At 41.1% G+C, this 14267-nt stretch overlaps 1 protein-coding gene across 9 annotated transcripts in view; it reads right to left on the minus strand.

Annotated features, from left to right (window-relative positions):
- AGTPBP1 (ATP/GTP binding carboxypeptidase 1) overlaps positions 1 to 14266 on the minus strand; it is a 67755-nt gene extending 53489 nt beyond the window's left edge. For 5 of the 9 annotated variants that reach the window (XR_006170290.1, XR_006170289.1, XR_006170288.1 and 2 more), the window contains exon 1: positions 13057 to 14124. The gene's annotated coding sequence lies outside the window, so the exon portion shown is untranslated. Of the gene's footprint in view, positions 1 to 6471; positions 6557 to 13056; positions 14125 to 14204 lie in introns of those variants that run through there. The other 4 variants (XM_042826885.1, XM_042826883.1, XM_042826884.1 and 1 more) reach the window with 4 other exon arrangements.
- Between the last annotated feature and the right edge of the window lies 1 nt (position 14267).

Below are 14267 nucleotides of genomic sequence, written 5' to 3' on the forward strand. Positions count from 1 at the left end.
TTTTTTGAACTGGGGAGTTGGAGTATTTAGGGCTGAACAGTAGGCCTTGAATCAAAGCAGACCTACAGATGAACCTCACAACCAAATGCTATACCAAACATGCAATGCAATATTTATCTTTTTTTGCTGTTTTAACATTAATATATATATAGATGCCAATCAATAAACATCTCTTGTAACACCAGCAACACTAACCAGAGCGGACTTTTCTTTATTTACCGGCAAGTTTACAAGGGAGTAAAACCTTGTGAGCAGTGAGATCAGACAACTGACCTTGTTGAGAAGAATGTGGCTAAAGCCCAAATAGATAGTTACTCCCCTGGTTCATCCTTGAGCAGTTCCTCCTTAGGTGGAATCCAACAGGAAGATAATACGAAACATTCCTGCACTTGAAATTATGCAAGCTTGTTTATCCAGCAATATAAAAACTGGACCCCATTTTAGTGAGTTCAGAGACCTCATCTACAAGTGGACACACTGTATAGGATGTTCTAATTGCTGAAAACGGCTCTCCAAATCCTCTCTGCAACCACAGTTCCCTGGCAATTGCAGATTTGGATGATGGTAAAGTATTCGGGCAATTGATGATGTATCTTTCTTAATCACTATAGTTTATCTTGCAGAGTAATAACTAGGTTCATTAGCTTATTCTTTTATATTCTTTTTGTATCCTTTCACCTTGTTTTGTTTTATTCTTGCTGTACTATTTCACTTATTATTTTATTTTTTTAATGTAAGTAAAGATAAACTTATTTAATTTGATGCCTGTGTTCTTCATGCTGACCCCAACCACTGGCAGAAGAGGAGCCCAGAACTGGACCCAGCAGTCCAGACATGGCCTCACCAGGACAGAGTAGATGGGGAGACCTCAACCTGTTGGCCATGTTCTTTCTATTGCACCTCAGGATACCACTGGCCTTGTTGGCCATAAGGGCACACTGCTGGCTTATGGCCAACATGCTGTCTACCAGGATTGCTAGGTTCCTCTTCGCAGTGCTCCTTTGCAGTACGTCAACCCCTAACCTGTACTGATGCATACAGTTATTGGTGTATAGGTGCAAGACTGTACACTTGCTCTTGTTGAATCTCCTTACATTCCTCTTTTCCCAGCTTTCCAGCCTGTGCAGGTCTCACCATCAGCCTCCTCCAACCATCAGCAAACACGCTGAGCATGCACACTACCCTTTCACTCAGGTCACTGATAAAAATGTTGAACAAGATCAGACTCAGCACTGACCCCTGGGGAACACTGCTAGCTACAAGTCTCCAACTAGACTCTGCCAGTCAGTCAGTTCTCATCATCTGCCTAAAAGTGAAAGTGGAAATTAAAAATTAAAAAGTAAATCTTAATACTTCATATGCTCGGTCACAGAGGTTTTCTTGCATCTTCTTTAAGATTCTGATACTTAAATCAACACGTATCAGGATAAAACTTTCTAAGCACTCTGGAAAGTCATTTTAAAATAAAATTGAAGATATCAAATTAAACCCAAAGCAGTAACATACATGCCTCACCTGTATAAGAACTTACAGTCAAATGCATTAATTGAGTATTTTCTTCCCTCTCTTATTTCCCATTAATTGCTAGTGGGCATTTAAAGGCCCATTAGACTAAATTCAAGCCTTACACTAACTTTCTTATAAAGCAAAAATGCATGATCACAGTTGTACAGTCTACACAACAACACTGACAAAAATGTATGTATCTAATATGTGAAAGACACAACAAAGAATACAGAACAAAAGTACTGACAACAAGTCAGTACTGAGCATTTTTACTAAGCATTTTCTTAACATCATATATGAAAAATTCTCATGTATTTCACCTCACATCTGAAGCTCAAGATGTTTAATTTATGCAAAGCAGTCCCACTTTAATATTTCAGATATCTTCCCCCCATTCTTTGCCACTGAAACTTGAAATTTTTGATACATATATACCTGCCAGTATACACATGCTAGTGGAGACCAAAGTGAGTAGCACTGGTCAGCTGGAGCAAAACAACTGCCACAAAAACAGAGGTGCTGAGAAGTGGCACATGTAAAACATGCCAGATGAAGCCAATGCCTGAGTCCTGCCAAGGTTGAAAAAGCCCCGAAACTTTTATGCTAGAGTCCTGTTATTAAAACTCTCTTTTAGAGATAATCTGCTTGGCCACTGACGTTGGAAGACATTTTGAGTTCATATAAGCTAAATTCATATACATAATTGACCAAAATATTTTAACATAGGAATGCTGTTCATGGAAGAATAAATGTAATTAAAAACATTAAAATATCTTATATTTTTCTTAAAGTTAAGAAAAAGAGTCCTTAAAAAAGCCAAATACTTCTGAAATTAATCCTAGTTAATACTATGACTTTCCTACAAAGTACTCTGAAATTACATTCTCAAGACAGTTCACTAGATCTCTTTATCAAATCAGCGGGAAAATCAAAAATGAAAATAAATATGCACAGCCTACTGATATCCTTCAGTTTGCTCTTCTTATAGGATATTTAGATTTCGCCATTTCTTTTTGCCAGAAACTCTTTTTCTTAACAAATTTACTTTACATTTTAAGGCCTGTACTTCATTGAGCCTTCTCAGTATTTCAGAAATGCATTTTATCACAATAGATGAGTTTTAACTATCAGATTACAAATCATATGAGGAGATAAAACCACAATTTCAATATGTAAATCTGGATCATTAAGTCTGTAAAATCTTTAGAAACATTTACCTCTACATACATTTCCATGCCTTGGTTTGCATTTAAAAACAGGAGCATCCTATCTTTAAGGTAAGCACAAGAAGTGCAGAGCAAACAAAATATTTCTTTACTATTTACCACATAGTAGAAGCAAGCAGCTGAGCAAAATAATTGTAATTTTTACAATCAAAAAGACAAATCTAATATGTGAAAGACACAACAAAGAATACAAACTTCAGAGGATAAAACAGTAAAAAATAACAGAAAAAAATAGACGAAAAAACAGATATGAAATAAGAAACAATGTAATGATTTAGAACTTCGTAAATGCAAGGCAGCAAAAAGTTGTGAAGTCAGAGCTCTACTAAAACCTGTTCATGGCTCAGATGATTGACTGTATTCTTCAGTGTGCTTCCAAAGGACAGTCCTATCACTCACATAAGGGCATGTGATCCCCCCCCCCTTCCCTCTACTTCCCCCACCCAGCAGAGCTTAAAACAGAAGCAAATAGGCCTTTGATAGGACAGCATTTCACATACCACAAAGTCTGAAGGTGTTTATGGATCAAAACACTCCTTCCTGAAAAAATCTGTTTGAACACAAAATCTGTTTGACCCTGAAAAAATCTGTTTGAACACAACTTCAAAGAAAAATCAGTTATTGCCTTTTTCTTGTACCCACTGTTATAAATATTTATATTAGAAAACAAAAGTCAGCTGATTAGTTTACCCACTGCTGCATTATAACAAAGTGCTGACTTTCCAATGTGACTAGATAAACTGCAATATATACTCAGACATTTAGAACAACACATACTAAGCTCCACAAGAGACTGAAGCAGCAAAGCTCTGTGCAGCAGCCTGTCAACTATGTCATGCAGCCTATTACCACCAGCTATAAAAACCAAGTCTGATATATTCTGTCTAAAAAGCTGTAAATATCTAAGTCATCTCCCTTTAAAAAAAAAAATCAATGATCAAAACCAACACAGAGTCACTCAGCAGAAAAAAAGCAAATTAAGAAAACTGCACTTAGTTTCTTGCATAGAAAGACACTCCTAGAAAGTTACCAGCACCCGATATCCATACTCCTCAAGACATGAGGAACTTGTCATCGTCATGCTTAGAGTATCACATTCAAAGCTTGCTTGATTTAAGATGATAGAAATATTGCGAAAGTCAGCTGCTTATCACACAGATAACATAACCTCTTCATCAGGCAAAAGGTGAGTGGTACAGGGCCAGGAGGGGAGCTGGGAGCAGTAAAAATAGCCAGGAGGAGAAGGACTATCATTAGTCTATCATTATATTAGACTATAGACTATATATCTAACATATAGACTATATTAGACTATCATTATCATTAGTAGAAACAAAGCACTTCGCTCCACCAAGTCCTGAACAACAAGTGGAAACACCAGCAATTTTCCTGATTTCTTGGCCATGTCTCAACAGCTCACTGCTATACCTCTGAGGTGCCTGCCAACATCAAACTTAGTGTCTGGTTTTCTAGATCACACTGTCAAAGCAGCTCAGGTAGGTCTACAAACCTACGCTAGGTCAGGCACCCACGCTTGTTATTTCACCAGCTGAGCAATGAGAAACCCCAATGGAGAGGGGAAAAAAATTGAAAAAGCAAACAACGGCTCCACGTTGGAGACTTACAAACTGAAACATATTTCCAGCTCTTAAAAGATAAAGATGATTCTGCTAATTAATAACCAGAAATAAAATCATGTCACAATCCATAAAATCTCTCAGCAACCATTCACATTCTCAAAAATCTGATTTGTACACTTGGCCTGTTAACTGTAGGTGAAAGTCATAACAGTAATGCCTCTCCCCTCCAGTACACACAACACTGGACAACACTTCTCTAAAATGATAGGATTTTTTTAAACATCCAGCAAAACTCTCACATGTATCTCTCAATGTATTAAGCTTTTGGGATAACACCTTCAGAACTCATCTCCAGAGCTATTGCAAAAGAAAGGAAGCACCCTTGTCCACAACTGTCCGCCTCTTTGTGTAGAGCTGTTACAAAACTATCCACACATCATGTTGAATTGTCCCTGTATCCAGGACACACACTGAACAGCTCATAATCTCCTTGATGCTTAGCACTGGATATCAGACAGTAAAGCTAAGCATAGTGGCAGGGCTTGAAAACAGGCCCAGAGACACACTGCCATTACAAATCCCTCCTAAGCACTATCAAAAGCAGCTGCCTTGCTCGGCACTCACACACTCATTCCAAACTTCCTCTCTAAGTTCCTTAAGGAGTTTAAATGCTTCAGTTACCGCAGTCATTACTCCAGAGCATAAGTTGAATAGCACTCAGCTCCTTCAAACATTAGCAATCCATATCACAGGGGCAACCTCTTAAGAGCAAGGGGCTCACAGATAGTGGAAATATGAGAAAATTTTCAACTTACGCATGTCAAGAGGAAAAGAGCAGATGGCTGCCAGACACCTTCAGCAGAAATACAACCATGCCCAGAACCTGCCTCCCATCATGAGCCACCATAAGACATGCTGCTGACAACTTGTTGGGCAAGTGCAAGCTGAACATCTTCTCTAGGCTGAAATCCAAACACAGGGTGAAACAGCAAGCTGAACAGCCCAGAGGGCTTCAAACCTCCCTGAGGCCTCCCTGCTCTAGCTGGAGCCTCTTACACTTAATTTTGGAAAGGGGTAAACTAACTGCAACAAAAATCAGCCAAATGCTTCTACAAGACAACAGTGTATTTTTGTTTGTACACAAACCAGACCACGTAGAAGACAAATTTAAGTACCTCAACTCGGACAACCTCAGCACGAGCACTGCCCCCTGTGGTTTGGTGCCGCTTCACACAAACAGCCACACTTAGTACTCCTTATTCTGCCATCCTCGCGTTACTTTTTTTGGAAGAATAAAAACAAAGCTCAAAAAAAAAAAAAAAAAAAAAAGTTCTTAAGCTGACATAAAAATTAACTCACAACAATGAGCTAAGACACTAGAAATGAAGCGTTTTATGTGACAAAATGCCTTTGATGGTACACAGCAAGGTCTCCAGAAAAGGAGACTGCCTTGCTGCTCCATCACAGACCCGAACAGCAGTAAGAGAAGCCAGCGCAGAGCGCACTTGCTCACGAGCAGATGCTGAGGCGCTGCCTCCTGCTGCACCTGCCGACGGACATAACAGTGTCTGCGGTGTCACCGTGCGGCAGTGACACGCAGCGCTGCGCTGCCAGCCTCAGCAGCAGGCCCTCCATGCAGCATAGCGCAGCTCGCACGCCGCCGATCTTTTGGAGCCCTGCTGCTGGGAAACACTCCTAGCTGGTAGCTGACTTCCTCGAAACGGACGCATAAACACACAAAGCCTGCGCTAAGACAAGCCTATCTAAAAGTTTCAGAGTGTTTTTACCTCGCAAGGGTACGCAGAACCTCACCTCTGCCCCACGGCACGATGCCGAGCTTACAGCTGGCGCTGACAGGTTCACTCACATGTCTGAAACAACAGCCGGCACTAAGGAAAAACACCACTTCCCCACCGCAACGCGCTGCTCGCTGCTTAGCTTCTCTCCGAAGCGCTCGCAACGACACCTGCAGCATACAGCTATGCCAAATTCCCACGAGCGGTAAAGAGAAGCAAAGCAGCGCACGAAGGAAGCAGCAGCCGCGGCCCCGCGCCGTGCCCACGCCGACTCGCGCAGCACTGACTGGGCCGGGCCCCGCTGCACCGGCGCCCCGGGCAGGCCAGCGGAGCTGCGCGCAGGGAGACGAGCACGGCGCCTACCGCGGGGTCAGGCGGTTTCCGCAGGCGGCTGCAGGCAGTGCGCATCGCTGGATTCCAGGCAGGCCCCGCAACCACGTTCCGTCTCTGCCGCGGCCGCGGCCTCGGCCCCAACCCCTCCCCGCAGCGCGCTGCCCCGCCCGGCCTCGCCCGGCCCCGCCCTGCCCCCGCTGTCCGTCCCGGGGCTTCACCTTGGCCGTGGCGGGCCGCGGGCGAGGCGGCAGAGTGTGCCCCTTATCCCGCGGCGCTGAGGCAGGGGCGCCGGGCCGCGCCCCGCCGGTCTCATCCGCGCGGCGGCAGGAACCTGCCGGCACACAGCGCGACACGGGGCCGCCCGCCGCGCCCCGGCCCTGCGCAGGCGCCCCGCGCCCCGGCGGGGGGACCGGTGGCGGCCTGCGTGGAAGGGCTCCCTCCGCCTTTCTCGGCGATATCTTCCCCACCTGCTGTGCTGCTGCCGCGGGCCCTCCCTGCAGGCTCCGGAACACTGCGGTCGCAGCCGGCTGGTGGGAGAGGGAGCGACCGCCTCAGGCGGCTACACGAACCGGGAGGCGTGCAAGAATCATACGGCTGCAGATCAGTGCGACGAGTCGCGTGAATTAGCCTCGCCCGTGGCGGTCCTGTAGTGTCACACAGTCCTCCGTCACACGAGCCGTCTCTGCCCCTGCCCGCGGGCACTGTCACACCCCATTTTTCGTGGGAGGTAAGAGCTCGCAGATGGAAGTGGAACAGAGATCCCTGCTACCCAGTGTGCTGAGGAAGCACCAAAGAAAACTTCGACTGGGGATTTGTAAAAGCCCAAAACAAAGAAACAGACCATTAGATTTTATAGCAAATTAATCTCTGTGGTACCCAGGTCTGAGTCACTCAGCTCACTGATGACTTCTAGACGTCAGCAACATAGCTCTTTGATACACTTCCATCCATAACAGCCAAGAAATAACATTTCATGAAGCACCTCAATTGGAGAAAGGAAATGTGCAAGAATAATGATGATTTAGAAGACTCACAAAAGAGAAGCAGCCTTTTAGTTAAGGCTGATAAATCAAAATCCATTCCAAATCTCTCATATACTAGTAATCATAGGTAATAGTTCCGTCAAGGGCATAATCCCTAATAGAAATACGCAACGCCTGTTTCCCAATAACACTGTGTAACTACGGAGTTGCCTATCCTGCTTCTCATACAGCACAATGTAGATTCTAAATTGTACATGCTTTCATGCATCTTGCTTTTCAAAATGCATATGCCTTATCCATCTGGCTAAAGTAGCTGCAACCACTGCCTTATAACCTGTGGTTTATTCTAACCCCAAGGACTGGACTAAAGATTTTCAATATTTTTTCACTAACAAACAGCTATGCATTTTGGGTGACAGTTGTCACCTCTTCCTTGGGGCTAAAGAAGAGCAGTTTACAATTACTGCTTGTTAATGTTTTAGTTTTGGTATGGTGTTACGGTATTAGATAAATTGTGCTTCCCATCCATGCAGCAATCCACATGTTATCTGTGTAGAGAACATATATGTCTTTACCTTGTGAATGTGGAACAAAACTGCTTTAATGACAAGTCAATGAAAACTTGATAGTCGGGACCAAGGGGCCACTTCTGCACACTTGTGAAAGAGTACAAATAGATACCAGCCCTCCTATGTGGTTCTGGTGAAATACAGTGTTTGCCTGGCTGTTAGTTTCAGCCAGTTTCTGCCCATCTGATCAGGGAAGTTAGCTTCTATTTTGGTGGAGTTAATTTAAGTTTAAGGTGATATAACAGATTCTTAATTTCATCATCATATCATTTAAGCATAAACATTGATTACGCTTTCTGAATTCCCCTTCCCACCATATTAAAATAAATGGATAGGAGTGGTAACCAGTTATCCTTGACTTTACTTACATGATCTTTATCCAGCAAATACTTAAACATTAATCACACTTCCTAGACCTTGTGAACAATCAGAAAATACACAGGTTTGAATGGAGCTTTGTCCTTCCCCTACCTAACACATTATTCAGTCACCTATCTTGAGTAAGTAGAACCCAGGGAATCAGAATGCAGTAATTTAACAGCATATTGGCACTCTGCAGGAACAGTCTTAATTGTTCCAAAACAGCAGTCATAGTTGACAGCTGTTAAGGGAGAATACTTTAAAACAGAAAACGATGCAGCTGAAAGTTTTCTGTGAAGTTCTATTCATAGAATGATTTTAGCTCTCTAAAGCAATGTCAGGCATTAGAAGATGTAGAATAAACTCAAGTATGACTCAATTAAAGACAGAAATAGTATCAGGCAGGCACTGGCAAGTAAAAAGCAAATAAGAAGAATATAAATAAAAATCTCTTTTTTTTTTTTTTTTTTTTTTTTTTTTTTATCTGATCAAAGAGGCAGACAAGTTTATTTGTTCAGAAAATAATATTATTAAATACCTCCATGTGTGTCCTGGCACACGACAAAAACAAATCAGCTGAAAACATGAGAATCCTCTGCTGGAGAAAGAACACAAAACATTTAATCAAATTTTCTGATTGTTCTGTAACTCATGTTTTTTCTAGCAGAACATCTGCTTGTGGGAGTTGAAGGTCATTAATGAACTTAGATTTATTATTTTTTTCTTTTGCAGATAAAGTGAGTCCACATTTAGGACTTATTTCTACAGAAGACAAGTTTGCCTTTAGAACAAATGCACAAAACATAGTAACAGATCAATATTGTTCTTAATTGTGTAAGAATTTTCAGCAGTTCTGATGGAATTTAGTTACATGAGACTGCAAGAATTTGTCCTAGTTCTGTTTTCAAACACATTCCAGTGAAAAGTGAACGGTTTGAATCCTTTGTAAAGATATACTTGAAAAATCACAGAACACAATTCTAAACATTTATCAGATACTATAAAAAACAATATAACAGTTATTTATTTCATTTCACAGAATTTTCAACTTTCCAGATGAAATCTTTACTGTAAACAAATAAGTTTTTACTTAGCCAGAGGAAAACATAAATCTGTGGTGTTTTGCAAATAAGATGATGACAAATAGTATTACTGCCATTAAGCAAAAGCTGGACAAACCCAGGCACTCTCTTCCAAAAATAACAGCTACAGCAATACTGCCTTGCAGTGCAGAATTGGTTCCACACAAGACTAAGCCTCTAATTTTGCTATTTAAACAAAATTTTGTTACAAGTACATACTTTTCAATAGAACAATCCAAGCACTTAAAAAAGAAAAAAAGTAACAAATATGTCTCAATCTAAACTCAATGTGGAAAAGCAAGTCCCTGAGAGAGTCTATGTCCAGCAACATAAATTAAAAAAAAAAAGAAAGAAAAAAAAAATAGAGTAGCTTGTATGTTTACACAAATTGTAGTGCATTCATTTACTATTTTTGGCAAGCTAATAAAAGCAGTGACTCCAGCAACACTTTCTGAAGGTTATGCAAAGGCAAAAGACGCAAAGAAAGGCTGCCACCCCCAGCTGCACATTTACTACCTCCATTATCTCAACATCTACTAATACATACACAGTACCAAGTCTTACAGAATCAGCATTCGTAACTGAAATAATAGCAGGTAATTTTTTAAGTTAATAGCTATCCCCTATGGAAGCAAGAAGAACAAGGAGGACAAGAAAAAGTTCTTCAAATTACTCTTAATGATAATAATATGTAAGCATTGTTTGATTCTACCCCCTCTCATCCTCAGTATCCCTATCACCTAGTTACTCCCTCCTTTACTAGTAAATCTTTATCTGTACTAGTTCAGTCTGCCTTGCCTGAATCTATGCCCCTGTATACTGAATAAATCCAGTCAGTTCCAGATGATAAACATCTACCAGCCCTCCTTAGCTGTGAAAAATAATCACTCCCTTATTTGAGAGTCAACTCTTATCTCTGAATACACACTGGAGAATTTGTTTTTGTCCCTTTATCTCTTAGATATGTAATTCCTCTCTGAACATTAGAATACTCGGTACTTTTCTTCTGTTTTCTTCTGAACATAGCTTCTGTTCTTTTTCACATTTGAGAATATCTTTTGTGCTCTGCTATGTATGTGTTTCAACACACACAAAAGCAATTCAGTTCAACCTCACATCTGTGTCTCATTGAGATATTCTTGCTTTTATAACACTACAAAAGAAATCACCCATCAATATTCTTTGCACAGACTAATTCTGAAAGTATAGATTTGTAGCCTGGTGGATATTTTCATCTCAGTCTTCAGGGGAAGGGTGTTTTGGTGTGGTGTGGTGGTTTAACCTTGCAGGCAGCTCAGCACTACGCAGTTGTTCCCTTATCTCCAGTCCCACAGCATGACGGGTGAGAGAATCAGAAAAATGTAGAGCTTGTGGGCTGAGATAAAGATGGTTTAATAGGACAAAGAGTAAGGGAAATGATAATAAATATATGCATATATACAAAAGAAGTGATACACAGCCAGGTTACTGATGCCAGCCAGGCCCTGAGCAGCAGGAGCCCTCCCAGCTAAGTCCCCCAGTCTTATTGTTCAGCATGATGCCATTCAGGTACAGGACATCCCTTTAGTCAGTTTGGGTCAGCTGTTCCAGTTCTGTCCCATCCCAGCTGTTTCTGCACACTCAGTTTCCCTCTGGCAAGGGCAGTGTGAGGAGATGAAAAGTCCTTGACTTAGCGTAACCACAGCTCAATAACAACTAAAACACCAGAGCGACACTGTTTTTTCTCATAAATCCAAAACACAGCACCATACCAGCCAGAAGACACCAGCTAAAAACAGGACAGTAGGAAAAAATGTCAAAAGCACATGCTTGTACTGAGGCTTGTACTAAGCCAGACACGTATCTACTGATAAGCAAATTATAGTTATACATACAAGATATTAAAAACAACAACAGAAGAAAACAAAACAAAGAAAAAAGAGAAGTGACTCTCCTGTGTTACAGTCAAACAATTTTCAGGTGGTTTTTTGTTGTTGTTGTTGTTGTTGTTGTTTGTTTGTTTGTTAGAGGGGGAAGAATTTATGCACATCATTTAGTTCAACTGATTTCTGCACTCAGGGCAGTATTTTACTATCCTTTCATATCCTGTTTGTTAGCATATATATTTTTAGCAATGTGAGTACACTAGAATTTGATAGCTGACAAGTATTACAAATCTGCAAACTGGGGGCAGTTGGTTTTGTTGTTGTTTTTAAACAGCCACTAATCAGGAAGAGCCTGTGGTAAATTCCTTCATATACAAGCATATTAAAGAAAAGTAAGTAAGAAGTAAAATAGACTGCAGCCCAGCTGAAGCCCAACTTCTTTCTATTCATGAAAGTATCTGTATGCTTTCACACATCTCCTTTTCCCCCCCCTCCCTGCATGAATTATTTCCATTGGCAAGACACAAAGAAATTCCAGGTTCTTGAAAAATTTCAGCTGTTCTTTGAGCAAAGCAAAATGTAAGGAATAACCTTGAATAAAGATGATGAGATACTTTCTTCTTTGGAAAATGCTAACTGAAAATAGCTTTGCAGCAGGTAATCTCTTGCTATGATGGACTTAAGATGATACTTGAAGGGAGAGTACACTGTCAACTCTCAAAAATGAGAAACAAATGTATATTTTAAATACACACGTGATTCCTAGAGCAAACAAAGGAAACTTATCTATTAAACATTTCCATTTATTTAGCATGTTTTAGTAGCAACTTCCAGAGTATGAGAATGTGTTATAAATAGAGAAGATTTAGAGGTAAGTTACGTTTGCCTATTTAACTCGATTGACTTCTGGGATATAGTACTTCCAAGGCTGCAGAAGCTCTCTCTGCAAATCAAAATTTCTGTTAGAAGATATCTTTTTTTTTTTTTTTTTTTAATGCTGAATAGTACAAAACAAGTCTGCTCATATCTCCTTGTCAGTATTCCTTAAAAAATTCATGTTTTAATATGAGTTGCTATAGTGTAAAAATAGCCTCTGTATTACAAACTCATACAAAATACAGCAATACTTTCAGAATTAATATCATTTTGGAAAGAAAAAAAGAGCAGGCAGTCAACTGACTACACTCAAAGTCAGTGCACAGTTAGCTGAAGTTTCCTTAAACAAAGCAGCCTATGTACATCTAGTATAGAGTGATGTCTTCTTATTGTATCACAGGAACAAATGTGCTCCATAATTAATGCTTAAGCAAGTTCCTCATAATCCTTACATTTAATCAAGTCCCACTCTGCCAAGAAAAAAGAACACCTGTTCTGGATATAGTCACTACCTGCAGGTTGCCTTTCCCTCTCACCCTCCCCCAACTCTATTTTGCTTGATGTTGACTATCTTGTGGATCTTAACTTCTAAACAGGAAAATATTTTTGTATTAAACACCAAAGCATTTTAAGTATTAGTAACTAGTAAAGTAAGTGCATGGAAACTAAAAATAAATAAAAAGGTTTTATATCTTTGGATGTCCCATGCAAGTACCACAAAGATCAGTCTGCTCTGCTCTACCCCAGTGAACTTCATTGTACCATAGGAAAATAACATGCTTTGATTATGCTCCTAGAAAGCACCTCAGCTTACTGATTACAGCAGTGAACACAAAGTAATTTTTTAAACTCTTATGGACATTTCACGCAAACAACCAACCTTCTCATCTTTCACTCCTGGTAATTTTCTTGCCAAGAGAAGCAGTTAAAGTCAGTTACAATACATCCACTGGTCTACTGAGAACTGGAATGAGGTCACCACAGACACGTCACAAAAGCCAGGTCATAATTCTTATTGTTCAGCCTGTACAGAAACATAGACAAGCATGTGCTAATGGAAGTGTAGATAACAAACTTCAAAAGTAATACTCTTTTGGAAATTAATTTACATTAAGTACTGCAGGTTTTAAAATTAATTTAATATCTATATAATAATCATGTCTGCAATAATAATCTGAGAAGCTCTTTTATCAAGTGTATACATAGAATTCCCCAGAAATTCAGCACTCTTTCTACAGAGTTCTGGTTCAGGCACCATATTCCTTGCTACAGGAAAGTAGATGTAACTAGTTTTCATTTACAGATGCTTAGCTCCGATCAGGTTCAGCACCGAAGATCTGTTCTTTGCAATCACAGCATCACTGATACAGGGCATCTACCACACAGAGCAGGGCATCCTCTCAGAACATAGGACTGCAGTGTGGAACGATCCCCCAAAACATCTCTGAAGCCACTGAATCCGAAAGGATAGCTCTTTCTGATGCAGCAAGTGCTATCAGCGGTCTGACAGTTGGCACAGATTCTTCTCGTCTTGCCTCGCTCCATGTACAGTTGCTCTGTGCGTGGGGTGTGTTAAATAGGAAGAATGAATTGCAAAGTTAGCTTTTCCATTTTAAATGGAAAATGAAAACTTCTTCATATACATTGGAACAGAAGCCTCTAGGCTTAAGTAAGCTCTTTTTGTTTATCAGAGCACGGTAAGAGCTGACTTCTATAACTGCGACGTTTGCTTTAGGCACGGGAAATATTCAGTGTTTGCAATTAAAGATCAAATTATCAGTAAACGGGTATGAAGCCGTGGGTCCCCCAGACACGTCAGCTCGTTTCCCCCAGAGGACGAGATAACTAACACTGCCCGCAAGAAGAGTAACGTAACGCCTGATAACAGCAAAACCGCGGAGACAGAACCGATGCCCCGCCGGCAGGGCTCTCGCTCTGCCTTCCCAGCAGGGCGACACGGCCTCACCCACAGCACCCTGGAACGACCACTGCCCGCCTGCGCTCGGCTAGCCCCGGCCCGCCCCTCACCGAGAGCAGGCGGCAGCGCCGGCCCAGCGGCCCTTCTCGCGATGCGCCCCCGCCGCCGGGAGC

This window comes from Centrocercus urophasianus, unplaced genomic scaffold (assembly GCF_019232065.1).
Source record: "Centrocercus urophasianus isolate 14NV4802_14NV808 unplaced genomic scaffold, USGS_Curo_1.0 seq_27, whole genome shotgun sequence".
NCBI lineage: Eukaryota > Metazoa > Chordata > Aves > Galliformes > Phasianidae > Centrocercus > Centrocercus urophasianus.